Source organism: Balaenoptera borealis, assembly GCF_965194805.1.
Source record: "Balaenoptera borealis genome assembly, chromosome: 6".
NCBI classification, from domain to species: Eukaryota; Metazoa; Chordata; class Mammalia; order Artiodactyla; family Balaenopteridae; genus Balaenoptera; species Balaenoptera borealis.
The window spans coordinates 82,242,688-82,260,153 of NC_138863.1; the positions used below are offsets into that span (position 1 = coordinate 82,242,688).

At 36.5% G+C, this 17,466-nt stretch overlaps 1 protein-coding gene across 25 annotated transcripts in view; it reads right to left on the bottom strand.

Moving 5' to 3' along the window:
• The window catches only part of MBD5 (methyl-CpG binding domain protein 5), a 412,237-nt gene that overhangs the window by 228,130 nt on the left and 166,641 nt on the right, over positions 1–17,466 (bottom strand). For 23 of the 25 annotated variants that reach the window (XM_082397219.1, XM_082397215.1, XM_082397223.1 and 20 more), the window contains one exon: positions 14,880–15,027. The exons of the other annotated variants lie outside the window; for them this stretch is intronic. The gene's annotated coding sequence lies outside the window, so the exon portion shown is untranslated. The remainder of the gene's footprint in view (positions 1–14,879; positions 15,028–17,466) is intronic. 25 annotated transcript variants of the gene reach the window in all.

The following is a 17,466-nucleotide window of genomic DNA, read 5'->3' on the forward strand; positions in this document are numbered from 1 at the left end:
TAAATCGTAGCAATATTTTTTTGGATCTGTCTCCTAAGGCAAAAGAAATAAAAGCAAAAATAAACAAATGGGACCTTATTAAATTTAAAAGCTTTTGTACAAGAAAGGAAACCACTGATGAAATGAAAAGATAACCTACAGAATGGGAGAAAATACTTGCAAATCATATGACTGACAAGGGGTTAATATCTAAAATATATAAACAGCTCATAAAACTCAGTATCAAAAAAGCCACCCAGTCAAAAAATGGGATGAAGACCAGAATAGACATTTGTCTAAAGAAGACATTCAGATGGTTAACAGGCACATGAAAAGATGTTTAATATGGCTAATTATTAGAGAAATGTAAATCTAAACAAAGAGATATCACCTCACAACTGTCAGAATGGCTACCATTAAAAATCTACAAATAACAACTATTGGCAAGAATGTGGAGAAAATGGAACACTTGTACACTGTTGGTGGCAATATAAATTGCTGCAGCCACTATGGAAAACAGTATTCAGGTTCCTTAAAAAACTAAAAATAGAACTACCGTATGATCCAGCAATTCTACTCCTGGGTATATATCTGTAAAAAACTCCACTGATTCGAAAAGATACATGCACCTCAATGTTCATAGCAGCTCTATTTACAACAGCCAAGATATGGAAGCAACCCAAATGTCCATCAACAGACAAATGAATAAAGAAGACGTGGTCATCTATACAATGGAATATATTACTCAGCCATAAAAAGGAATAAAATTCTGCCATTTGCAGCAACGTGGATGGACCTAGAGAATAGTATGCTTAGTGAAATAAGTCAGACAGAGAAATACAAATACTGTATGATATCATATGTGCAATCTAAAAATTAAAACAAATGAGTGTATATAGCAAAACAGAAACAGACTCACAGATATAGAAAATAAACTAGTGGTTACCAGTGGGGAGAGGGAAGGGGGAGGGAAGATAGGGGTATGGGATTAAGAGATACAAACTACTATGCATAAAATAGATAAGGAACAAGGATATAGTATATGGCACAGGGAATTACAGTCACTATCTTGTAGTAACTTTTAATGGAGTATAAATGTAAAAATATTGAATCACTATGCTATATATCTGAAGCTAATATAATATTATAAATCAACAATACTTCAATTTTTAAAAAAATGACACTTTTTCTAATAATCACAATGTAATTTCTTTCTGAACATTTAATTACATTGGAATTCCTATTTCATACATTTCAGTTAGCTCCTAAATGGTAACAGAACTAACACATATATAAATGAAATACAATTATGTCATTTAATTGCCTCCGTTATACTATATTGTAGTGATTATCAAATCTAGTATATTCTATTTTTCTTCATATCCATAAATTTTATCTTCCAGTATGGTGTCTGGCAAATAAAAGTGTCCAAAATATATAGAAGAATAAGTAAGTGCAAAGAAAGGACTGTTATTTACAAATATAGTATATTAGAGTTAGAAAGGACCTTAGAGGTTTCCAATCTATAAGAATTCCCTAAGCCACCCCTAGCCTATCCCTAATCACCACTGTAACTACCACTGTCATACTCCTAGCAAATGGTTATTCAATCTCACTGGGAACACTCCATTGATGTTAAATCCTCCACCTAAGAAATCAGTCCATTCCAGTTTCAGATGTACCCTGGACCTCTGAATATAGACATTTGAGGGCAAAAGTACAATTTCCTTACATTTTCACCAGGTATCCACCAGAGGTACAGAGTATTTACTTCACTGTTACTGATTCTCTTCATACTATAAAGTCCTTATTGTTTTATATGCCTATTTATCTCCTCAAATCCCCTATTCTTCAGTTCAAAGTTTTCCTAATTAGATCAGCACATCTCTAAGTAAATATTTTATTCCCAATTTTGTGAGGTACATTCTTATCCAAAAGTCTACTATTTCGTTTGGCTGCGTCGGGTCTTAGTTGCAGCACGTGGGATCTTTTCCGTGCGGCACGCGGGCTCTTTGCTGTGGCATGCAGACTTCTCTTTAGTGGTGGTGGGCGGGTTTTCTCTCTCTAGTTGTGGCGTGTGGCCTACAGGTACCAAAGAGCGTGGGGTCTGTAGTTTGCAGCATGCGGGCTCTCTGGTTGAGGCGTGTGAACTCAGTAGTTGCGGTGCGTGGCTTAGCTGCCCTGTGACATGTGGGATCTTAGTTCCCTGACCAGGGATTGAACCAGCGTCCCCTGCATTGCAAGGCATATTCTTTACAACTGGACGACCAGGGAAGTCCCGAAGAGTCTACTATTCTTATTGATTGCTTGATTGATTGAAGTATAGTTGATTTACAGTGTTTCAGGTGTACAGCAAAGTGATTCAGTTATACACACACACACACACAGATATACACATATATATTCTTTTTCAGATTCTTTTCCATTATAGGTTATTATAAGGTACTGAATATAGTTTCCTATGCTATATGATAGGTCCTTGTTGTTTATCTATTTTACACATAGTAGTGTGTATATGTTAATCCTAAATCCCTAATTTATCCCTCTCCTTTCTTTCCCCTTTGGTTTGTTTTCTATGTCTGTGAGTCTATTTCTGTTTTAAATCTGTTTAAATCTATTTCTGTTTAAATTTTAAATAAATCCCTTTGTATAATTTTTTTTAGATTTCACATATAAGTGATATCATATGATACTTGTTTTTCTCTGTCTGGAAAGTCTACTACTCTTGTATCATATCCACTGTTAGCAAATCTGATTCTGTGGACTAAATAAAGCTCAAAGGCATGCAGATAGTAATTGGCAGAATCAAGATTAACCTGTAGAGATAGAACCAAAACATCTGTGTTTTTAAAAAGCTTTCCAGGTTATGCTGAAGCACAGTAAGGGTGGAGAACCACCACTCTACTAATTTGATCCACAGTTTAGAAAATCTCACTCCTTAAATACACAGTCAACTATTCATTTAACCATGCATTTTGTTTTTTTCCCCAAAGTCTAAACATTCTTTCAGAAAAATAGATAAAAATATAAACCAAAGCCTGGAGTCCTTTAGGCTTAAGTTCTGGGAAATAAAGAACATATCTCCACTTTTCAGCACTGCAAATTCTCTAGTTCCTACTTCTGTTTATCATTTATACCAAACTCAAGGAAAATATTTAACATGAATGGTGTATAACTGGGTTGCCTTTAGAATTAACTTACCTTGCAATAGCAATCCTTCTGGATGCTGTCTACAGCAGACGGCCTAATTACAATTTTCTTCATTAACTTCAAAAACATTTATTGAGTGCCTATTACATGCAAAAAATAATTTGAAGCAGGTTTTACCCACAAGAAAAGTATGTTTTGGAAACTTCATGTGCTTCATGCAAGAATAGAAAAACACAAGGACCCTACAATAGGATTTTATAATGCTTTACCTCCCTTCCTTTCGGAAGCTCAAAGAGAAGAAAATAAACATAAAATCTTTTTATTGAAGTGCTGAAAGAAGAGTGTACACACTGTATAAGTTTTATTACATGAAAAATCTCTGACAATTGTCTAAATATATGGGAAATGAATGCAAAAAAAGATATGATAAAAATGTACTGATGATCTATATACCACATACCAAGTATAAGTTAGAAAGACCTGACTAGAATAAAGCGTAGAATTAATGTTAAAAATATATACTGGGGGGAGACAGAAGATGGCGGAAGAGTAAAACACGGAGATCACCTTCCTCCCCACAGATACATCAGAAATACATCTACACGTGGAACTGCTCCTATAGGAAACCTACTGAACGCTGGCAGAAGACCTAAGACCTCCCAAAAGGCAAGAAACTCCCCACGTACCTGGGTAGGGCAAAAGAAAAAAGAAAAAACAGAGACAAAAGAATAGGGACAGGACCTGCACCAGTGGGAGGGAGCTGTGAAGGAGGGAAAGTTTCCACACACTAGGAAGGCCCTTCGTGGGCGGAGACTGTGGGTGGCGGAGGGGGAGCCACGGAGGAGAGCACAGCAACAGGGGTGCGGAGGGGAAAGCGGAGAGATTCCGCACAGAGGATTGGTGCTGACCAGCACTCACCAGCCCGAGAAGCTTGTTTGCTCACCCGCTGGGGCGGGTGGGGGCTGGGAGCTGAGGCTCGGGCTTCGGTCGGATCCCAGGGAGAGGCCTGGGTTGGGTGCATGAACACAGCCTGAAGGGGCTAGTGCGCCACAGCTAGCAGGAAGGGAGTTCAGGAAAAACTCTGGAGCTGCCGAAGAGGCAAGTGACCTTTTCTTGCCTCTTTGTTTCCTGGTGCACAGGAGAGGGGATTAAGAGCGCTGCTTAAAGGAGCTCCAGAGACGGGCGCAAGCCGCGACTATCAGCGCGGACCCCAGAGACGGGCATGAGACACTAAGGCTGCTGCTGCAGCCACCAAGAAGCCTGCGAGCAAGCACAGGTCACTATCCACACCACCCCTTCCGGGAGCCTGTGCAGCCCGCCACTGCCAGGGTCCCATGATCCAGGGACAACTTCCCCGGGAAAACGCACGGCGCCTCAGGCTGGTGCAACGTCACTCTGGCCTCTGCTGCCGCAGGCTCGCCCTGCAGCCATACCCCTCCCTCCCCCCGGCCTCAGTGAGCCAGAGCCCCCGAAGCAGCTGCGCCTTTAACCCCGTCCTGTCTGAGCGAAGAACAGATGCCCCCAGGTGACCTACACGCAGGGGCGGGTCCAAATCCAAAGCTGAACCCCGGGAGCTGTGCGAACAAAGAAGAGAAAGGGAAATTTCTCCCAGCAGCCTCAGGAGCAGCGGATTAAAGTTCCACAATCAACTTGATGTACCCTGCATCTGTGGAATACCTGAATAGACAACGAATCATCCCAAATTGAGGAGGTGGACTTTGGGAGCAAAGATATACTATTTCTTCCCCTTCTTTTCTTTTTGTGAGTGTGTATGTGTATGCTTCTGTGGGTGATTTTGTCTGTATAGCTTTGCTTTCACCATTTGTCCTAGGGTTCTGTCCGTCCGTTTTTTGTTTTTATTTTTTACTTTTTAAAATTTATTTTCTTAACAATTATTTCTTATTTTTATTTTAAAAACTTTATTTTATTTCACTTTACTTAATTTTATTTTATCCTCTTTCTTTCTTTATTGCTTTCTATTTTTTCTCCCTTTTATTCTGAGCTGTGTGGATGAAAGGCTCTTGGTGCTCCAGCCAGGAGTCAGTGCTGTGCCTCTGAGGTGGGAGAGCCAACTTCAGGACACTAGTCCACAGAGACCTCCCAGCTCCACGTAATATCAAACGGCGAAAATCTCCCAGAGATCTCCATCTCAACGTAAAGACCCAGCTTCACTCAACGACCAGCAAGCTACAGTGCTGGACACCCTATGCCAAACAACTAGCAAGACAGGAACACAGCCCCATCCATTAGCAGAAAGGCTGCCTAAAATCATAATAAGGCCACAGACACCCCAAAACACACCACCAGACGTGGACTTGCCCACCAGAAAGACAAGATCCAGCCTCATCCACCAGAACACAGGCACTAGTCCCCTCCACCAGGAAGCCTACACAACCCACTGAACTAACCTTAGCCACTGGGGACAGACACCAAAAACAACGGGAACTATGAACCTGCAGCCTGCGAAAAGGAGACCCCAAACACAGTAAGTTAAGCAAAATGAGAAGACAGAAAAACACACAGCAGATGAAGGAGCAAGGTAAAAACCCACCAGACCTAATAGATGAAGAGGAAATAGGCAGTTTACCTGAAAAAGAATTCAGAATAATAATAGTAAAGATGATCCAAAATCTTGGAAACAGAATGGAGAAAATGCAAGATATGTTTAACAAGGACCTAGAAGAACTAAAGAGTAAACAAACAATGATGAACAACACAATAAATGAAATTAAAAATTCTCTAGATGGGATCAATAGCCGAATAACTGAGGCAGAAGAACGGATAAGTGACCTGGAAGATAAAATAGTGGAAATAACTACTGCAGAGCAGAATAAAGAAAAAAGAATGAAAAGAACTGAGGACAGTCTCAGAGACCTCTGGGACAACATTAAACGCACCAACATTCGAATTATAGAAGAAGAAGAGAAAAAGAAAGGAGAGAAAATATGTGAAGAGATTATAGTTGAAAACTTCCCTAATATGGGAAAGGAAATAGTTAATCAAGTCCTGGAAGCACAGAGCGTCCCATACAGGATAAGTCCAAGGAGAAACACACAAAGATACATATTAATCAAACTATCAAAAATTAAATACAAAGAAAACATACTAAAAGCAGCAAGGGAAAAACAACAAATAACACACAAGGGAATCCCCATAAGGTTAACAGCTGATCTTTCAGCAGAAACTCTGCAAGCCAGAAGGGAGTGGCAGGACATACTCAAAGTGATGAAGGAGAAAAACCTACAACCAAGATTACTCTACCCAGCAAGGATCTCATTCAGATTTGATGGAGAAATTAAAACCTTTACAGATAAGCAAAAACTGAGAGTTCAGCACCACCAAACCAGCTTTACAACAAATGCTAAAGGAACTTCTCTAGGCAGGAAACACAAGAGAAGGAAAAGACCTACAATAACAAACCCAAAACATTTAAGAAAATGGGAATAGGAACATACATATAGATAATTACCTTAAATGTAAATGGATTAAATGCTCCCACCAAAAGACACAGGCTGGCTGAATGGATACAAAAACAAGACCCATATATATGCTGTCTACAAGAGACCCACTTTAGACCTCGGGACCCATACAGACTGAAAGTGAGAGGATGGAAAAAGATATTCCATGCAAATGGAGATCAAAAGAAAGCTGGAGTAGCAATTCTCATATCAGACAAAACAGACTTTAAAATAAAGACTATTACAAGAGACAAAGAAGGACACTACATAATGATCAAGGGATCCATCGAAGAAGATCCAACAATTGTAAATATTTATGCACCCAACATAGGAGCACCTCAATACATAAGGCAAATACTCACAGCCATATAAGAGGAAATCAACAGTAACACAATCATAGTAGGGGACTTAAACACCCCACTTTCACCAATGGACAGATCATCCAAAATGAAAATAAATAAGGAAACACAAGCTTTAAATGATACATTAAACAAGATGGACTTAATTGATATTTATAGGACATTCCATCCAAAAACAACAGAATACACATTCTTCTCAAGTGCTCATGGAACATTCTTCAGGATAGATCATATCTTGGGTCACAAATCAAGCCTTGGTAAATTTAAGAAAATTGAAATCGTATCAAGTATCTTTTCTGACCACAACGTTATGAGACTAGATATCAATTACAGGAAAAGGTCCATAAAAAATACAAACACATGGAGACTAAACAATACACTACTTAATAACCAAGTGATTACGGAAGAAATCAAAGAGGAAATCAAAAAATACCTAGAAACAAATGACAATGAAAACACAATGACCAAAAACCAATGGGATGCAGCAAAAGCAGTTCTAAGAGGAAAGTTTATAGCAATAAAATCCTACCTTAAGAAACAGGAAACAACTCAAATAACCAACCTAACCTTGCACCTAAAGCAATTAGAGAAAGAAGAACAAAATAACCCCAAAGTTAGCAGAAGGAAAGAAATCATAAAGATCAGATCAGAAATAAATGAAAAAGAAATGAAGGAAACAATAGCAAAGATCAATAAAGCTAAAAGCTGGTTCTTTGAGAAGATCAACAAAATTGATAAACCATTAGCCAGACTCATCAAGAAAAAAAGGGAGAAGACTCAAATCAATAGAATTAGAAATGAAAAAGGAGAAGTAACAACTGACACTGCAGAAATACAAAGGATCATGAGAGATTACTACAGGCAACTCTATGCCAATAAAATGGACAACCTGGAAGAAATGGACAAATTCTTAGAAATGCATAACTTGCCGAGACTGAAGCAGGAAGAAATAGAAAATATGAATAGACCAATCACAAGCACTGAAATTGAAATTGAGATTAAAAATCTTCCAACAAACAAAAGCCCAGGACCAGATGGCTTCACAGGCGAATTCTATCAAACATTTACAGAAGAACTAACACCTATCCTTCTCAAACTCTTCCAAAATATAGCAGAAGGATGAAAACTCTCAAACTCATTCTATGAGGCCACCATCACCCTGATACCAAAACCAGACAAAGATGTCACAAAGAAAGAAAACTACAGGCCAATATCCCTGATGAACATAGATGCAAAAATCCTCAACAAAATACTAGCAAACAGAATCCAACAGCACATTAAAAGGATCATACACCATGATCAAGTGGGGTTTATTCCAGGAATGCAAGGATTCTTCAATATATGCAAATCAATCAGTGTGATACACCATATTAAGAAATTGAAGGAGAAAAACCATATGATCATTTCAATCGATGCAGAGTAAGCTTTTGACAAAATTCAACACCCATTTATGATAAAAACCCTGCAGAAAGTAGGCATAGAGGGAACTTTCCTCAACATAATAAAGGCCATATATAACAAATTCACAGCCAACATCATTCTCAATGGTGAAAAACTGAAACCATTTCCTCTAAGATCAGGAACAAGACAAGGTTGCCCACTCTCACCACTATTATTCAACATAGTTTTGGAAGTGTTAGCCACAGCAATCAGAGAAGACAAAGAAATAAAAGGAATCCAAATTGGAAAAGAAGAAGTAAAGCTGTCACTGTTTGAAGATGACATGATACTATACATAGAGAATCCTAAAGATGCTACCAGAAAACTACTAGAGCTAATCAATGAATTTGGTAAAGTAGCAGGATACAAAATTAATACACAGAAATCTCTTGCATTCCTATACACTAATGATGAAAAATCTGAAAGTGAAATTAAGAAAACACTCCCATTTCCCATTGCAACAAAAAGAATAAAATATCTAGAAATACATCTACCTAAGGAGACAAAAGACCTGTATGCAGAAAATTATAACACACTGATGAAAGAAATTAAAGATGATACAAATAGATGGAGAGATATACCATGTTCTTGGATTGGAAGAATCAACATTGTGAAAATGACTCTACTACCCAAAGCAATCTACAGATTTAATGCAATCCGTATCAAACTACCACTGGCATTTTTCACAGAACTAGAACAAAAAATTTCACAATTTGTATGGAAACACAAAAGACCCCGAATAGCCAAAGCAATCTTGAGAACGAAAAATGGAGCTGGAGGAATCAGGCTCCCTGACTTCAGACTATACTACAAAGCTACAGTAATCAAGACAATATGGTACTGGCACAAAAACAGAAATACAATGGAACAGGATAGAAAGCCCAGAGATATACCCACGCACATATGGTTACCTTTGCTTTGGTAAAGGAGGCAAGAATATACAGTGGAGAAAAGACAGCCTCTTCAACAAGAGGTGCTGGGAAAACTGGACAGGTATATGTAAAAGTATGAAATTAGAACACTCCCTAACACCATACAAAAAAATAAACTCAAAATGGATTAAAGACCTAAATGTAAGGCCAGACACTATCAAACTCTTAGAGGAAAACATAGGCAGAACACTCCATGACATAAATCATAGCAAGAGCGTTTTTGACCCACCTCCTAGAGAAATGGAAATAAAAACAAAAATAAACAAATGGGACCTAATGAAACTTCAAAGCTGTTGCACAGCAAAGAAACCATAAACAAGACGAAAAGACAACCCTGAGAATGGGAGAAAATATTTGCAAATGAAGCAACTGACAAAGGATTAATCTCCAAAATTTACAAGCAGCTCATGCAGCTCAATAACAAAAAAGCAAACAACCCAATCCAAAAATGGGCAGAAGACCTAAACAGACATTTCTCCAAAGAAGATATACAGATTGCCAACAAACACATGAAAGAATGCTCAACATCATTAATCATTAGAGAAATGCAAATCAAAACTACAATGAGAGGGGCTTCCCTGGTGGCGCAGTGGTTGAGAATCCGCCTGCTAATGCAGGGGACACAGGTTCGAGCCCTGGTCTGGGAAGATCCCACATGCCACGGAGCAGCTGGGCCCGTGAGCCACAACTACTGAGCCTGCGCGTCTGGAGCCTGTGCCCCGCGACGGGAGGGGCCGCGATAGTGAAAGGCCCGCGCACCGCGATGAAGAGCGGTCCCCGCACCGCGATGAAGAGTGGCCCCCACTTGCCTCAACTAGAGAAAGCCCTCGCATGAACCGAAGACCCAACACAGCCAAAAATAAAATAAAATAAATAAATAAAGTAGCTATAAAAAAGAAAAAGTGCTTTAAAAAAAAAAAAAAAAAAAAAAAAAAAAAAAAACTACAATGAGATATCATCTCACATCGGTCAGAATGGCCAGCATCAAAAAATCTACAAACAATAAATGCTGGAGAGGATGTGGAGCAAAGGGAACACTCTTACACTGTTGGTGGGAATGTAAATTGATACAGCCACTATGGAGAACAGTATGGAGGTTCCTTCAAAAACTAAAAATAGAACTACCATACGACCCAGCAATCCCACTACTGGGCATATACCCTGAGAAAACCATAATTCAAAAAGAGTCATGTACCAAAATGTTCATTGCAGCTCTATTTACAATAGCCAGGACATGGAAGCAACCTAAGTGTCCACTGACAGATAAATGGATAAAGAAGATGTGGCACATATATACAATGGAATATTACTCAGCCATAAAAAGAAACGAAACTGAGTTATTTGTAGTGAGGTGGATGGACCTAGAGTCTGTCATACAGAGTGAAGTAAGTCGGAAAGATAAAAAGAAATACCGTATGCTAACACATATATATGGAATCTAAGAAAAAAAAAAAAAAGGTCGTGAAGAACCTAGGGGCAAGATGGGAATAAAGACACAGATCTACTAGAGAATGGACTTGAGGATGTGGGGAGGGGGAAGGGTAAGCTGTGAGAAAGTGAGAGAGTGGCATGGACATATATACACTACCAAACATAAAATAGGTAGTGGGAAGCAGCTGCATTGCACAGGGAGATCAGCTCGGTGCCTTGTGACCACCTAGAGGGGTGGGATAGGGAGGGTGGGACGGAGGGAGACGCAAGATGGAAGAAATATGGGAACATATGTATAACTGATTCACTTTGTTATAAAGCAGAAACTAACACACCATTGTAAAGCAATTATCCTCCAATAAAGATCTTAAAAAAAAAAAAAAGAGTTGATTTATGAGGAAACTTAAAATTCAGATATTTTTCAGTAGGCAGTGTTTTTATTTGTTAAACAGAAATAAACTAGAGCCTCTAAATGAAAAAAAAATGTATATATATAGTGGCTATGTTCATTTTGAAAGGTCATCAATTTTTCTTAACTTTATTTAAAGCGAATTTCTTACTCATGGAAATAAAATGTAACCTTGGTTTGAATCAAGGAAAGGAAAGGAAAAACTGACTCAGTTCATTTACAAAGTACAACTATCAGTACAATTATAAATGCAAATGTTATACCATCTTTACAGTCTTTAGGGTGTTTCATTTGTTGATATGTGTAATATGGACTCAAGCCTTTGATAATAAAACAATAATGCTATTATTTGAACTTTGATCTCAAGTAAACAAATAAAATGATAGCTATTGTTACATAATTTTAAGAAATAGAGCTATAGAGGAGATGGGAAAAAGTATCAAGAAACAATGTTCAAGAAAAGATACTGCCAAATCATTATAAGCAAAATGTGTCTTTTCACAAGTGTAAAAACTTCTTTTTTAGGAGAAAAAACTCTTTGTTTTTAAAATCAATTTTTCTTCCCTAACTTTATTTTCAGTTAAAAAAAAAAAAGATATATATAAAAGACAGTGTTATTGTTGAATTGTGTTCCCCCAAAATACACTGTTCAAATTTTAACCCTCAACACCTATGAATATGACCTTATTTGGAAACAGGATCTTAGCAGTTGTAATCAAGTTAAGATGAAGTCATGCTGAATCCAACATGACTGTGCCCTTATAATAAGAGGAGAAGAGACACAGACACACAGGGAGAAAACCATGTGATGAGGGAGGCAGAGATTGGAGTGATGAGTCTATAAACCAACGCATGCCAAGGAACGTCGCCAATACGTTAAGAAGAAGGCATGGAGCAGATTCTCCCCAATGCCTTCAAAATAACATGGCCCCATGGACAATTTGATTTCAGAATTCTAGTCTCAAGAACTGTGAGAGAATAAATTTTTGTTAATTTAAACCATCCAGTTTGTGGTAATGTTACAGAAACCTAGGAAACTTTAACAGAGAACCAAACTGCCTGTTTACTTATATTTTTCTAGTGAAATGTCAAATCAGTTTCTCAGACTAAATAAATATCTGATCAATGTGTACATAAAAGATATTTAATCCAAATAAGAAAATTCTTCAAATCATTCTGCCTTGCACATGGAATATTTCTCCAAATAACAGTGGTTGATATGAAGTTAAATTTTATAATAGGCAGTGAGTCCATGAACACCCAAGTAAAATTTCTTTCAAAATTTGGAATATACATAGTTTTCATGAGACTAAAAGGTTAACAACCATTTTTTAAGAATTATGTTTTTTAATGGTTATTTCTGAATAAACTATTTTTACATGTTTAAAAATCAACTTTAAACTGCTGATTGGGAAACTTCAATGTGCATAAAATTTACTAGCAGTACAACAAACATGATAAAAGAAATTTGGCATGAGTATAATGGACAAATTCATTATTGCTTTTGCAAGAGTTCAGCTTGCTACTATGAGGAAACTTGTTTTTATTCATTTTGCAAAAAGTAGAATAATGGTATCACTTATTTATTGAATTATGTACTACACAAGTGCTAGGTAGCTAAGCTTTTTACTTATATTATCCATCCCATTTAATCCTTACAATTATATTATTATTATCAAATTTAAAGATGTACAAACTGGGGGTCAGAGAGAATCAATAATTTGTCCAAGGTCACACAGCTGGTGGGTGTGGCACACCTGTGGTTAATCAGTCAGTCTTAATCTGTTCTATGAATTTGTGTTCTTGAATAGCAAGCTTGTAAGTCATACCCGCTATGTTCTAATTGCCTTTCTAACTACTGAAATTTTTTTAAATCATAATTTGCAAATAAATGTTAAAATATGGGAAATAAATGAAATAGCACTTTTGATTAGAATTATAAATATCTGTGGCTTATTAATGACATGGTCATAAAAAGAATGCAATTCAAAGAGAACAAAGGGCTGGTTCTTAATATACTGTGGAAGAAATATAAATTACAGCTATCTGACACAAGATACGTTGCTGTGGTTAAAGAATAACTGAAGATCAAAATAAGATATGACATGTGGATGAGTTAAAAAAGGAAATATTAGAGAAAGAAGAAATTTGACTACAGGTTGCTTACAGAGAAGCATTGTTTATAGGAACTAGTTCCATTAATTTAGCAATGGTCAATTTTAACTATTTTCTTAAATAGGTGAATTATGTATATCAAACTAAGAGAAGATTTAAATCATGATTAAAGTGTAATTCTGAGAAAAGAAGTTTTAGAAACAGTCACTTAATAAAAGGGTTAAGAAAGATCTCCCTACTCCTGAGAGCTGTTATACTAGATTGGTTTACTGAAGGAAGCAATGAAATCTATTTTTCTGAAGATCCTTAAAAAGAGAAGGCATACATTATCAGCAGTTCAGAAAGGTTTTAGGTGTCTCTCTGCCAGAAAGCCGCCAGTGGATAATCACTTATGGTTCTATAAAGCCTAGTGACTGCATAATAATGCTATTCTTATAACTGCGAGGAAAGGGCAACACAGCTGCTTTTTCTTTTCTTTTGTGATCAGGATTTGCTGTCCAAAAAGTTGCAGAATTAATTTGAATGTAATTAGATGAAATTTTCCCCAACAGAAAAGCAAGAACTAATTTTGACTCTAGTTACTGAAAGAAAACTCAGAAGCTCTACACTGGGTTTTTAAAACATTTATGGTCTCCTTTACCTAGAAAGCATCCCTTTACGTACAGCTTAAAAAGCAGACTCATTTGCTGGATGACCTTAGGCCTATGAGTTGAATTAACACTAAATTAAAAATTCTGAACGTATCTACAGTTTCTTTGTTTGTATAAAATGCTTGGAGAAATTCAACTTTAGTGCATTCTACTGAAATTTTTATGAGTTTACTTTTATTTCATTTTATATTCATCTACTTAAGTCTTTATTTTTCATGAAAATACAGAGCAGATTCCTTACATTTATTATTGTTTTCTTTATAATCCAGTCAATTTCTTTCCAAGCAAACCCCCTTTAAAGGGTAATGTAATTAATTTCTATTTTGAAGATGGCACTGTGGTCCATAATCCTTGGCCAGCTATTTTTCCAGGAGCAATAAGAGCTGCTGTGAAAGTAACGAAATGCTCAATGGGATCTTGTGGTGTACGATTCTCATAAAATATGAAGCTATTAGGGATGTAAAGGGATGACATCCCAAGATTTTGGAGCACTTCAGAATAGCTGTTTAAAATAAGTGAGGGAAAAAAATGTAGAAATTAAACAAAAAAATTCATACATGGCATGGATAATTTTAAAATAAGTAGAAAATAATTCTAACTTCCCGAACTATTTAGTATTTGTAGTTATATGATATGTGTGTCCAAGATAGATGCAAAGAGCCCTATTTTCAAACATGGGTACATAATTTTTATTATTTAAATTTTTTGCATTTAGGGATATAATGTAGTCCTATACTATATAGTACTCCAGGTAAGGGCAAAAGCAGCTTACTATAATTTTTGACATGCAACAGTGCTCAGGAAAAAGAAAAAAAGAAAAAGAGAAATAGCTGTGCTTATATAAATTGCTATATTAAAGACTACTTTTTATTTTTTCATTAAAACATAAGATAATTCTACTTGTTTCTACATACTTAATAATAGAAAACTCATAGCACAAATATTTCATTGCTTGCCTCCAAAAAATTGTTGACATCCTCTGTGGCCATCTGCCAAGGTGATCATTCCTTTGTGTTTGATGGAATTAGAGGAGTATTACAGTTCTACAGATTGATGAAGAAAAATACTCTGTGCTCTTGGCTTCTGGTATATATTTCCTTGGTCCTGTTAAAAAGGAAATACGGGTGAATTCTGAACAGACAGACAGTTATTCTGTATTTCTTCAGATTCATATTTAAGGACATTTTGAGATTCTTAATGAGGTCTCGTTAAGAATCATAGAATTTTAGTCTTACACACAGGACTTGCTAAATTTATGACTTCAGGTAAGAAAGAGCTATATAAATCAGATGATTCAATCCGCGTATCTTACAGGATAGGAAACAAATCCAGACAGGTTAAACAACTCAACCATTGTTACAGTCAACTGGTAGCAGAGCCAGCATGAGAAACCAGTTCTTATCATTCCAAATCCAGGGCTCTTTCCTCTAGTTATCTCCCAGCAGGTAGAAGAGAAGACTCTGGAAGAGGGAGGGAGACTGGGAATAGCATTATCATGACCAAGCTAGTTTCTCAGCCCTAATGCTTAGAGAAAAATCTAGAAAGAAAGAACATGATAGTTAAGTAATATTTAGATTATTAATTCAAAGCACAGCACTTGCTCAATAACACCTAAGATACTATTTTATTAAAGTATGATTAAGAGTATTTTATTAAAAATGACCAATCACTGTTAAATTTCTGAATTTCAACCAGTTATGATAATTTATTTTTTCTAATCTTTGGTACTGCAACAATCTATTATCCATATAGCAAAAAAGGGATATTTTTATTATCCACAGAGCAATATTTTTAAAAAGAAAATTGGATTTTAGACACTCTTGATCAAAACACTTTGAAGACATCCCAGAACATCTATGATAAAATCCAAAGGCTTTATCTTGCCTTAGATGATTGGGCCCTGGCTACCTCTGAGAGCCTATCCTATCATTTTTCCCCTTGCTGTGTAATCTACAGCCTAGTGGTCTTCTTGTTCTTCCTTAAATATACTAAGCACACTTTTGGGTAAGGTCTTTGACCTTGGTTCCTCCTCAGACTGGAACATTTCTCCATCTAGGCGCATGTCTGTTCCCAATGACTGAAACATTCTTTTCCCTGAGAGCTCCACTGCATGTTTCAAGAATCTGCTCAAATGTCACCTCTCAGAGAGGTTTTCTCTTACTACTAGCTAAACAACTTTCCCACCCTCCAGCATTCATCCTTCTCCCCACTGACCCTCATTTTCTATACCCATACGTACTTCATTTCCAGTCACAGTATTTATAATTTCTAGATATTAAACAACCCAATATAATCCCTAGGGGGCCAGATGTGTTTTGGGATTAAGTATTATTTGAGTTTTTAAAGGTAATATGGTAAATGGACTATAATTATGCAGCCTCTCCCCCTAGTCTGAGAGGTCTGGGACAGCACTCTGAAATAAAATATGTTAATATCTCTACAGCAAAACATGTATCCGTTCTCAGTGGTATTTGTAAAAAGACAATAAATAGCTCATATCAGTTTTACTACTAAACAAGTTAAGATTAGGTCAGGTTTTACCATTATATGAATTGCAAAAACTTTCAGTTTTAGAGCTTTTGTATTTTGGAATTGCAGATAAAGGATTGTGGAATATACTATGTATTAGTTTGTTTATTGCCTGTCTCCTCTATGTAATGTATGCTCACAAGACCAGCTTTTTTTTTCTTTTTCTGCTGTATGCGCAAGTGCCTAACAGATAAGTACTCAATAAATATTAGTTAAGTAGGTAAGTGAAGGTTTCTGTCAGGATTAGTTTTTTTTTTTTTTAACATTATAAGTAAACCCTATCCTATAATATTATTCTTCTCAATTGAAGGAACAGTTGAAAAAAATATTTTAAAAGCTTCTTAAAATTATTTCTTCTTATATGGTTTGCTGAAAGAAAAAAATATGATAAACAGCACTTAGAAAATATTACTCAGCCATAAAAAGGAACGAAATTGGGTCATTTGTAGAGACGTGGATGGACCTAGAGATTGTCATACAGAATGAAGTAAGACAGAAAGAGAAAAACAAGTATGGTATATTAATGCATATATGTGGAACCTAGAAAAATGGTACAGATGAACCGGTTTGCAGGGCAGAAATAGAAACACAGATGTAGAGAACAAACGTATGGACACCAAGGGGGGAAAGTGGCGGGGGGTGGTGGTGGGATGAATTGGGCAATTGGGATTGACATGTATACACTAATATGTATAAAATAGATAACTAATAAGAACCTGCTGTATAAAAAAATAAAATTCAAAAATTCAAAACAAAAGCAAAAACAAAACTACAGGAAACAACACCTGGGCTGTGTAATATAGTGGGAAAAGTTTTCAACTGGAATTCTAGAGATCTAGGTGCTTCCTTGCATTCCCATTTTCTGTTTACTTATCTATTTATCATTTATCTATCCATCTATCTCTTTATCTTTGATTTAGATACCTCACCATTCTTGGCCCAACACATTATCTCTAAAATGAGAGGGCAGAACTCAATCTTTAGTAGTTCTATGACTTTATGAGTTAAGTAATT